Here is a 10,724-nt window from a genome sequence, read left to right as displayed (position 1 = left end):
TGGCTTTTCACCTATCCTCTCCTCAGTTTTCTTGGAAGGTCTGTCTCCCTCTGCCTTCCATTCAACCCCACCCCATCTTCAATCTTTGGATCAACACTCACTTCCTTATGTCCAATGGGATGTTTTATGGCGATGGAGGGGTTCCATGGCCGTGCTGTTTGATGTAGCAGTCACCAGCTACAGACGGCTCTTAGCAACTTGAAATGTGACTTGCGAAAGGAACCAGATGTTTTATTTGTATTTCCATTAAATAGTCAAATGCAGCAGGTGATCTCTTGTACTTCAAAAGCTTTAGCTACACAGACCCCCTCGGTATATGCAGGAAACTCCCCAGTCCTCAGAATTATTCTTAGCACCTGACCCATGTTATCAATTTATTGGTCGTCCCCTCCTGTTTGTTCACAAAACTCCTTTATGATCCCCTCCTTCAAACCCTAGTTTTCCTCCTGTATTTCCATCCAAAGGACAAATCTATCAGTCATCCTCCCCCTTTGTCCTTCACACAGTCAACATTAACTCTCCACCTGAGAGTTCTATCTCCAATCCTTCTGGTCTTTTGTTTTCTCAACAACTTCCCAGATCCTTCCCAATCATTTCTTTTCTTCCTTTTTTTTTTTTAAGAGACAGGGTCTCAGTATGTGGCTCAAGCTAGACTCAAACTTCTGGGCTTAATCTTTTCTTACTGCAAGATTATATCTTCTTTGAGGCCAGGTGTAGTGGCTCATGCCTGTAATCCTAGCACTCTGGGAGTGGGAGGCAGGTGGATTGCTTGAGCTCAGGAGTTCAAGACCAACCTGAGCAAGAGAGAGACCCCATCTAAAAATAACCACACGTTGTGGTGGTAGTCCCAGCTACTCAAGAGGCTGGGACAAGAGAATCGCTGGAGCCCAAGAGTTTGAGGTTGCTGTGAGCTATGACGCCACGGCATTGTACCAAGGACATCAAAGTGACTCTGTCTCAAAAAAATAATCTTTCACTGGCTCCTCATTGTCTGTGGATAAGGTCCCACCAAGTATTTCTGATTCTGTACCCGGCCCTTACTGATCTGACTTCTGTTTGCCTCTCCAGAATGACACTTACCTTTTCATTCATGCCCCACCCTTTTTATCCCCTAGCCACCTGTGCACCACTCACGGTGGCCCTCAGCCTTTGCACACCATCTTTTCTTCCTTATCCACGACTTACTACATAGCTCTTATGACTCGATTACTAAGCTCCTCTGGAAGGCTTCCCTGACCAAGAAAAATTTGCCACTCATTTTCTTGTGCCCCTGCCCTGTGGTACTTAAACTATTAAAGCAGAGCTTACTCACATTGTTGCATTTACTCAATTAACAAATTTTCTTTTCTTTCAAGGACTATTAACTTTCTGAAAGTACCAGTTAGTATCTTGTTGATTTTTGTACTCTTAGCATTTAGCACAGTGCTAAATGAATAAATGATTCTGACAAGGGGACACTGTTAGCCATCTCGTAGGGAAGATCTTCACAGCATTCTTCATTACTGCCCAATACATGTGCCTCCTATTTACTGGACCATGTTAAAAGTAGGATCAGTGCTTTAATTGTAACTACCAGAGGGCCATGGTCGAAATGTGTGACCCACTTACAAATATATCTGAACAAAGAACCAGGGTCTTTTTTATTCAGCATATTTTTAAAATTTAAAAGTATTTACCACATTAAAAGTTAATAGAACTTAATTAAAATAGCAAAGAATTCACTGCCAGTTTTTCTTTTAAAAAATCAAACATGAAAAGTGAAATGGTGCTTCCCACAAAATAATGTTCACAATGCTAATATTTTCATGGAAGAGTTTGAGAGCAGATGCTGCAAACCTGTTTGGTTCTTCAAAGAGGAGGTGTTTCTTTACCTCTGGAACATAATTTCCATCTGAGGAAATCTTTAAAATGTATCTAGTAATTTCCAAGGATTATTCTAAGGATTGTACAGTTTCCCCTCCCCTGTCCCGTTCCTTCTCTTCACCACCATCTTTGTTAGGATCAGGAATAATCATGATGGCTGTTAATTTCCCTAGAGACTTCGTGAAACCCTGTGAGTGCTTTTGTTCCAGCAGAACAGGGTCACTATGGTAACCAGATTTCCCCTTCACTGTACTTTTTTCCCTTGACCTTGATATGTCATTTTGCATAGGGTGATTATACAGTCTTTTAACCCATCTAGCAACTTAGACAGCCTTGTCCCCAGCCTCTCCAACCCCAGCACTTTTTGGCATTTATTAACAATACCCACTATGTCTCAGGCACTGTGCTCGGTGCTGGAGGCCTGTGGGGGCATGAGATCTGGTTTTCCCCCTTCCCCTTACACTATAGCCCAAAGCCAGGAAGGGGAGATGCTTGCCAAGGGCTTCTCAAAAGGGCCAGTCCTCTCTTCCTTTGAGTATTTCATAACCTACTTAGAAACCAAAAAAATGAGTAAATGTCTTGGACGGGTCACGTAAAAAAAAAAGAGAAAAGTTCCCAGAGTTGTACCTGAGGCCATGTGAAGGACATGGTGAGGGAGAGGGTCCTCACAGCCTCCTACCTCCAGGCAGGGAAGGGGGTGGCTTCTTCCCGGGGGCTCTTCCCAAGGACAACCAAGTATGGTTAAAAGGGCTGCTCTTGTCTGTGTTATACACTACAGATCCTATGTTCTTAACACTACAGAGAGCACTTTCTCATGGGAGTTTTGAAAAAATGTTTTATTGGCCAGGCACGGTGGCTCATGCCTGTAATCCTAGCACTCTGGGATGGTAAGGCAGGTGGATTGCTTGAGCTCAGGAGTTCAAGACCAGTCTGAGCAAGGATAACACCCTGTCTGTACTAAAAAATAAACTAGCCAGGCATTGTTTGGGGCTAGTCCCAGCTACTTGGGAGACTGAGGCAAGAGGATCTCTTGAACCCAAGAATTTGAGGTTGCTATGAGCTATGACACCACACACTCTACCCAGGTGACAGTGAGACTCTGTCTCAAAAAAAAAAAAAAAAGTTTTTATTGGCATTTCTGGGGTGCGGCCTTTCTAGCATCCAGGGTGGGATATTAAAGAGACAGGAAAAACTGAGTTCCCAGAACTCATGGCTGGGCTCTTGCTCCAGTCCTGGTGTCCGTGGTCAATTCGCCTTCTTCATCACACCTTTCATAGTCTTCTGGTAAGTTAGTCACACATTTTGGCAAGGTTTTCTTTTTCTTGTTATTAGTGGGAGGAGTAAGTGGAATTTACCCCCACTTTATTCAACTCACATAAAAGCATAACATAAAAAGAAAGGTAAAGAGCTATTCTGTATCTTGACTGTACCAATGTTAATATCATGGCTGTGACCTACTGTGATTTTCAAAGCTGTTACCATGGGGAGGACGACTGGATGGATAAAGGGTGCTCCGGGAACTCTCTGAATTGTTTCTTAGGACTGCATTTAAGTCTGCAATCATCTCAAAATTTAAAATTTAAAAAAGAGATAAATGCCTTCCATGACAGATGATCAACTTCAGCCACAGGAAGAGAGGTGCAGATTAAAATTATTTGTAAGTATCAATTCTGATCAGTGAGCAAAAATCCAAATGTTTCGCAAACACCATTGACTAGTCTGTGGCAAGCAGGCACTGTCATACGATGCTAGTAGGATGCTAGAGGCCACCATCTCTGCGGAGGGGAAGTTGGCAATATCCAAAAATATAACTATAAACATTTACCAATTGTCCCAGAAATCATCTCTTAGGTGTGTCTCCAGGGATATGGATAGGGGCAAGTTTCTGCGGGCTTTATTTAGGGTAGCAAAAGATTGGATCCACCTGACTGTCCAGAGAGGACTTGTTGGAGCTCGGGTCACCCACACAGTGGAGCACTCTGCAGCCATATAGAGAAGTAGTTTTCATTGAACTTAAAAAAAAAAAAAAGGGTGGCATTTCTTTTAAACTTTTGTAAGGAAGTAAAATCTAGGGCGGCGCCTGTGGCTCAGTCAGTAAGGCGCCGGCCCCATATACTGAGGGTGGCGGGTTCAAACCCGGCTCCGGCCAAACTGCAACCAAAAAAAAAAAATAGCCGGGCATTGTGGGGGGCGCCTGTAGTCCCAGCTACTTGGGAGGCTGAGGCAAGAGAATCGCTTAAGCCCAGGAGTTGGAGGTTGCTGTGAGCTGTGTGAGGGGCCACGGCACTCTACCGAGGGCCATAAAGTGAGACTCTGTCTCTACCAAAAAAAAAAAAAAAAAAAGGAAGTAAAATCTATCGAAATGCAAAACAGGATTCATTGGAGGAAATAATTTTTTAATAATGACTTTTAGTAGCTACTTACCTAAAAACTTCTTTTAAAAGTCATTTCCTAGAAGTAAATGTAATTTTTTCCCTCTGGGCCGAGAAGCTAAAGTATTGTAATTACTAATCCCATTAGGGGTACAAATTGAATTGGGATCATGAAACACAATTTAAGTCATGTGGTTCATTTCCTTTACTTTTTATTAGACATAAATTTTTTAAAGAGAAATGTAAGTGGAATTGGCACCCCTCTACTGTGCGATTGTCACAGCCTTCCGACTCCAGCCCTCCTTCAGCGTCTGTAAGCCACAAGACTGGGCTTCAGAAAATATCAATCAGATCAGCTCATTCATTACCCTTCCCACCGTCACTGACTTCCCCACGACCTGACCACAGATTCTTTAATTTCTTGACATGACCGTTCCTCCTTCTGCCGATCATGGGGGACATAGCCTGTAACTAAACCAAATCAGTTGGTTTTCTCTGTCTGAAATTTAGTCCCTGTGCAATTTAGTCTTCTCTCTAGGAATGGCTTTTTCCAATTTGTTTGCCTGGTGCCTTGCACATCTAAGGACTAACAGAATTGTCCCCTCCTCTTCCAAGCCTCCGGGTCCCCCAGGAATCAGAGCACATTTTCCTGTTTTGCTATCATAGCTTTTTAAATATTTCTATGGCAACTCTGACTTTTTTCTTCTTCCTTCCCTTCCTTCCTTGTCTCCCGTCCTTCTCCACCCCTTGCCATTGCTAAGAATATTCCTTGCAAACATACTACATCTTCATGAATCTTATAGCTCCAGCACCTGGCACGGAGTAGGTGCTTAACATGTGTTGAGTGAATTGATACATGCATGCTGTTGAAGGCTAAATAATGGCCCCTCAAAGATTACACACGCTAATTCTCAGAACCTATGGATGTTACCTTGCCCGATGAAAGGGACTTTGCAATTGTGATTAAATTAAGGGTCTTAAAATGGGGAAATTATCCTTGATTATTTGGGTGACTCAGTGTAATTGTAAGGGTTTTTATAAGGAAAGGCCATAAACCAAGGAATGCAAGTGGCCTCTAGAAAGCAGAAAAAGGCAAGAACATCTATTCTCCCTGAAGCATCCGGAAGGAACACAGCCCTGCCAACACTTGGACTTTAGACTTCTACTTCCAATGTTTTACAAGTAAGCTACTGATTTTGTGATAATGCATTTTAGTAGAAATAGGAAACTAATACACATGTCTATATAAACTAGTAAGTCACAGACTCTTTAGACAATTTGGTATACTTTATAAAGTTGTCTATTAAAAGACACAGACAATACATATAAAAATAAACACATGAAGAAATGGCCTTAGTAATTAAAGAAATAAAAATTAAGGCAATCATAAGAGAAATGGCATATCTGTTAAATTGACAAAACATGTTTATTAAGGAACTGGTAAAGACTGCCGTGTCACAGAACTCCATACAGCCGTGTGTTAAGGCACTAATATTACTCCACATAATAACAGCTGTATCTTTGAGAGCTTATTAAGTACCAAGCATGGTTTTAATTCCCTTTATATCTATTATGACAACTGGTTTTTAACATTCTCTGATGTAGGAGCTATGATTATTCCCATTCATATATGAAAAGGCAAAACACAACTGAAGGCAAGAAACCTTATATAATCTGTCCAAGATAATATAGTTTGTAATAATAGAGCCAGAACCTCCCAGGTAGCTTGAGGAGTCATGTACTCCGAGGAATGTTGCATCAGCTATTTAATTCAAATTCAGCAGAAGCAAAAAGATGCTTCATAAATATGTTAATTGCAACGCTAACTACAAGTACAAAAAACTAAGTTGAAACTAAGTATATCACATTACGGGGGTGGTATAATTAAGTTGCTGTATATAAACAACACCTTTTTTTTTTCAAAAATGAAAATTATAAAGATTACAGAAAAATGTGAGAACTTATTTGAGATAAAAGTATTAAAGCTTAAAAATAATTTCACATTATGAAACTATAAATATTTTTATAATGTATTAATAACATTCTATTGTCATAATACTGTGGATTACTATAATTTTAATTTCTTTAAATTTCCTTTAATAAAATACTTTTGAAAAAATTCTGACAATTCTCAACAAATTGTAGGATTAGTCTTTCAGTTTAATATTATGTGTGAGCAAAAAGCCTGTTTTAGATGCATTTCTGGGTTTGTTTTTTTTTGTACTTCCTTTTATTTTACTAAGAGAAAATGAATATTTTCACAGCTTTATCACTTGAGACATTCTTGGTAACAAGTAACAAAGTAACTGAATCAAACTCACTTAAAAAAAGGAAACAATTAATGGCAGTGAAAATTCTACAAATACTAAGTGCTTTAGCTGCTCAGCGGTGTTGCCGAGACTCACATTCTACTTTCCTGGAACTGGCTTCCTCCCGAGAATGGCACCCCTCACCCTCATGGGATGGGTGCCCGCACTTGCCAGGGTTGTGTTTGTCCAGTCTTGGAGTAAGAGAGAAGTCCTGGGTTCCCACTCATTGGGCCATTTTAGGTCCCCTGCCCATCTCTAAATTGAACACCGTGGCAAAGATAATATTTCAGTGATCACTTTAGACCAGTGAGCTCCTCCTAGAGCTAAGGGTGAGATCATTTCTATTGCTACTCAATGGGAGAGGGAATGACATAGCTGTGGGTGGTGTGGCTGTAATAGTCATTATACTGCTGAATTCTCTCCAGCATTTGCCCCTTTATAGAGGAATGCCAGGCATGGCCCTGACTTCTGGCAAAGCTTCAACTCCCGGAGCAGGACCCAAACTCCCTGTGAGGTCCCCAGATCCCCAAGTAGGCCCCTCACTGTCTGTGCAGGCTCCAATTGCCCAGCGGTGCCTTGGGGCTCCGGGCGGGGTTCCCACCACTTGCTGCCTCTCTGTGGGGAGACCTGGAACAGCAGAGGATGTTTGCCTTCCAAGACCCTGAACTAAAACCCTTTCAGTTGGCTTTCATTGTCATTTGAAGGAAGAGACCCTTATTCTGTTGGTCTTGGCCCTGGTGAGAAGGACACTTTAAACAGAGTGGCTCTATTTTTAAATATTCTAAGTTGTTGAAATCAATTCAAGGCTGCAGAAACTGGTGCTCAATATTTGAAGGGCGTAACCCCCAGAAGCTGGTAGTTTTCTAGTGTTTCCCAACAAATTGGTCTGTTTATCATACACCTGTGGGCCGTGGTGTCATTTCTCATATTTATATGAGAGGAAAAAACACCCTGGTAAGGCCCATGGAGTCGGTAAGAGATCACAAGAGAACTACTTTCCTGCCTGGGGTCAAGCCTTTCATTGATGCTGCTGACCCTGCTGCTCGTGTAGTTATTGAGCACTGACTGCGTGCTAGGCACTGTCCCCCAGATACTTGGGAGTATATTCCAATATCTTTTCCAAATACATTTTCCAGATGATGCCTGTGGAGTGGTGTTCATTCAGCTCAGCACAGGTCCGTGTCCGCACAGCTGCCCAGGGCTCTCCCGCCAGCCCCAGCAGCCTCTCTGAAGCTCACGATGGCCCCTTCTGCCTCATGCCCAGTTTCACAGGCTCCAGCCTTCTGGGGAGTAGCATCACTGGCAGCAACAGCAGGTGGGTGACTGCTGAGCCAAGCAAAGCTGCACACCTCCAGTGTTTGTTTAAGAAAGGCTGAAAGGGGCCGGCTCTCTCTGCAAACAGTGGGTCCAGCGCAGACCTTCAGCATTTGCATTGATTGCCAAAGATGAATTACCATCTGCCTTGGTTTCAAATTAACTGGGGCAGTTCTAACCCAGACAGAATGGGAAGCCAGGAAAATAGAATTGATTGTTTGCTGATTTCCATTTTGAAAGGCAGTAAGAAGTAATGGGGCTCAGGGTGGGTGTGTTCCATGAACTGTGAAATCACAGGAAGGAATTAGCTGTAAAAGTGAGGGTTTGGATGAGAAATAAAAATTCTCGGCAAGCACTGCCTCTGCTGTAGCTCTTGGAGGACAGAATGGAGTTAGAGACAGAAATATGTAGTACCTTGAATTTTCTTATTTGACAGATGCTGTCAGAATGTTTCAGATGCATTTTAATATTTGCAAATTTTGTTTAGAGGAGACAGTATTAGTGATTTTTGTTTTCTGACTACGTGTGCACACAGTGCCAACTTCAAAGTTAGGAGATTACAAATGGGCCTGATTACCTCAGGCTCAGTGTGACTAAAATTAGACTCATTATCTCTGACTCCAAGTCTGTTGTTCTGCCCAGTCACTGGCTCATCTGTTATCCAGGGAGAAGCCTGGGACTTCCGAGACTCCTTCAATTCTCACAGCCCACGACAAAGCTATCACCAATTACCTGCTGATTTTCTATTCTAAATACTCTTTAGATGTTGAGGAATAGAGGAAAAGATAAAGAATCCGGACATGTGAGAACCAGCCTCAATGTGATTACAAGCTAATCTGGCTCTCCTAGCTGAGCTGTGTTGTTCCCTTGGACATAATCTCACAGAATATCAACATCAAAGTCCCACTGAGACCACGACAAACAAGACAAAGGTGACATCACTGCGAAACCCACACCTCACCAAACGTCCCTGTCACTAAAATGAGTAACTGCTGCTGCTTTACCGGCTGCTCCTTTATCTCTGCTCTTGCCTCATTCGCTATAGGAGACACCCAAATGCAGACGCTCAGGGAACCTCACCCCCAAATATGACTCCCTGGTGTAAAGAGTATTGTGAATGAAAGGCCCTTAGAGGTCAGCAGGTTTTCCCTCTATCTGTACAAACCAGACGAACCCACCAAGAACAACTGACTTCCCTTCTCCTTTTTGTTATCTTAGTATATATATTGCAAGAAAGTAGCTCAAGGGTGCAACCAGACCTACCCAAACCATTTTAAATATAACTCCTGTCTATCAGGTTAATTTAATTTGCCCCAATAGATCATGTGTATGTCAATCTCTTTGCTCCATCCATTCATCCTCCCTAGCAATGATTTATTGCCTCTAAACAGAATTACCTATATTCTTCATTTCTCCTCCCCTCTAAAAGTCTAAAATGGCCCCCCTGGGATATTGGGTAATTACTCTGTGATTCTCCCCATGCACATGGTAAATAAACCTATTTCTCTTATTATTTGGCGTTAATCATGAGTTGATCTTTCAGTGAACTTTCAGGGGAAAGGGGATGTTTCCCCTCACCCCACTCGATCATTGAATTGCCCCTTGCTTTCAAATTACATCCAATCTAGAGTTAATCTCCCCTTCCTCAGACTGTCTATAGTCACCAGCCAAAGCCCAAATTCTATAACAGGTCTTTCTCACATCTTCTCTGTGAGACGCCCCCTAGTGTCCCAAGGCATAGGTTTCCTCTTGCTGGAAACAGTAATAAACCCAATTGATTCAACTGCATAGACTTGTGCAGTTGGCAATCTCTGGGCAGCATGAAAGAGGACTGGGAGAGGAAGATCACTGGAAGCTGGAAAAACACAATGTTGCAGCAGCATCATAGGCTGGTGAGAATAGAGAATGGAATTCAAGTAGAAGAGGAGAGAATTGTGCCAAAGGCTATAGCCCAAGTCCACAAAGCTGCAAGCCCAGGAATGCCAAAGATCGCCATTCAGTTACCGAGAGTTTTGAATAAGCCAGGAATCTTCTACAGCTTTTGGAAGCACAGCTCTGCCAACATCTTGATTTTGGACTTCCAGCTTCTGGAACTGTGGGACAACAAAACTTGTTGTTTCAAGCCACCTGGTTTGTAGCACTTGTTACTGCCGGGGGCCTTCATTGGCCGGTGGTCAAGAGCAGGCTTACACGCCTCAAAGTCTCTTGACCCCCAGAAGCACAGTATAAACATTTTATAAGGTGCTTTAGTCGGGGAGGGGGAGTCCTTAATGCAAGCTGAGTTTCATAAAAATCAACACCTGCAAGGTTAGATCAATAGGGTAAGGGGAGTGCTTACAAAGGAGAGCTGTGGTTTCACAGGATTTTGCAGTTTTTGCTAAACTCTGAGCTTTCAGCTGAGCTTAAAGGGGAGTGTTGAAAGCCCTTAGCAAAGTCCTTAGCAAAACAGAGTAAGTCTGGCTCTATGTACAAAATGTGCATATGGCCAGTGCCCTAATCACTGAGCTATGGGAGCCCAGCCTGCCTGATGGATTTCTATCAAGTGAGCCAACTCCTTAAAACAAATATATCCATATATTCAAATTGATTCAAATTTTCAAACTGTTTTGATTATAAAAATCCATAGCTATTTAACAACAGCCAAAAAATAAAAATTAAAAAAAAAACACAAAAAAACCCATCCAAATGGAAATGTAGCATTGTATAAATAGTCAGGTTAGTAATCAATACCATCATTGTAGGTAACAAATTGAATCTCATGAAACTGCCAATATTTGACCACTTAATCTACAAAAAAATGGCAATTTGATATGGATTCACCAATATACATGGAACAAGAACTTGCTAACAACATGGAACAGAGTCA

This window comes from Nycticebus coucang, chromosome 19 (assembly GCF_027406575.1).
Source record: "Nycticebus coucang isolate mNycCou1 chromosome 19, mNycCou1.pri, whole genome shotgun sequence".
Classification (NCBI taxonomy): Eukaryota; Metazoa; Chordata; class Mammalia; order Primates; family Lorisidae; genus Nycticebus; species Nycticebus coucang.
The sequence above is the reverse complement of the archived record's forward strand: the minus strand, read 5'-3'. Positions refer to the sequence as shown.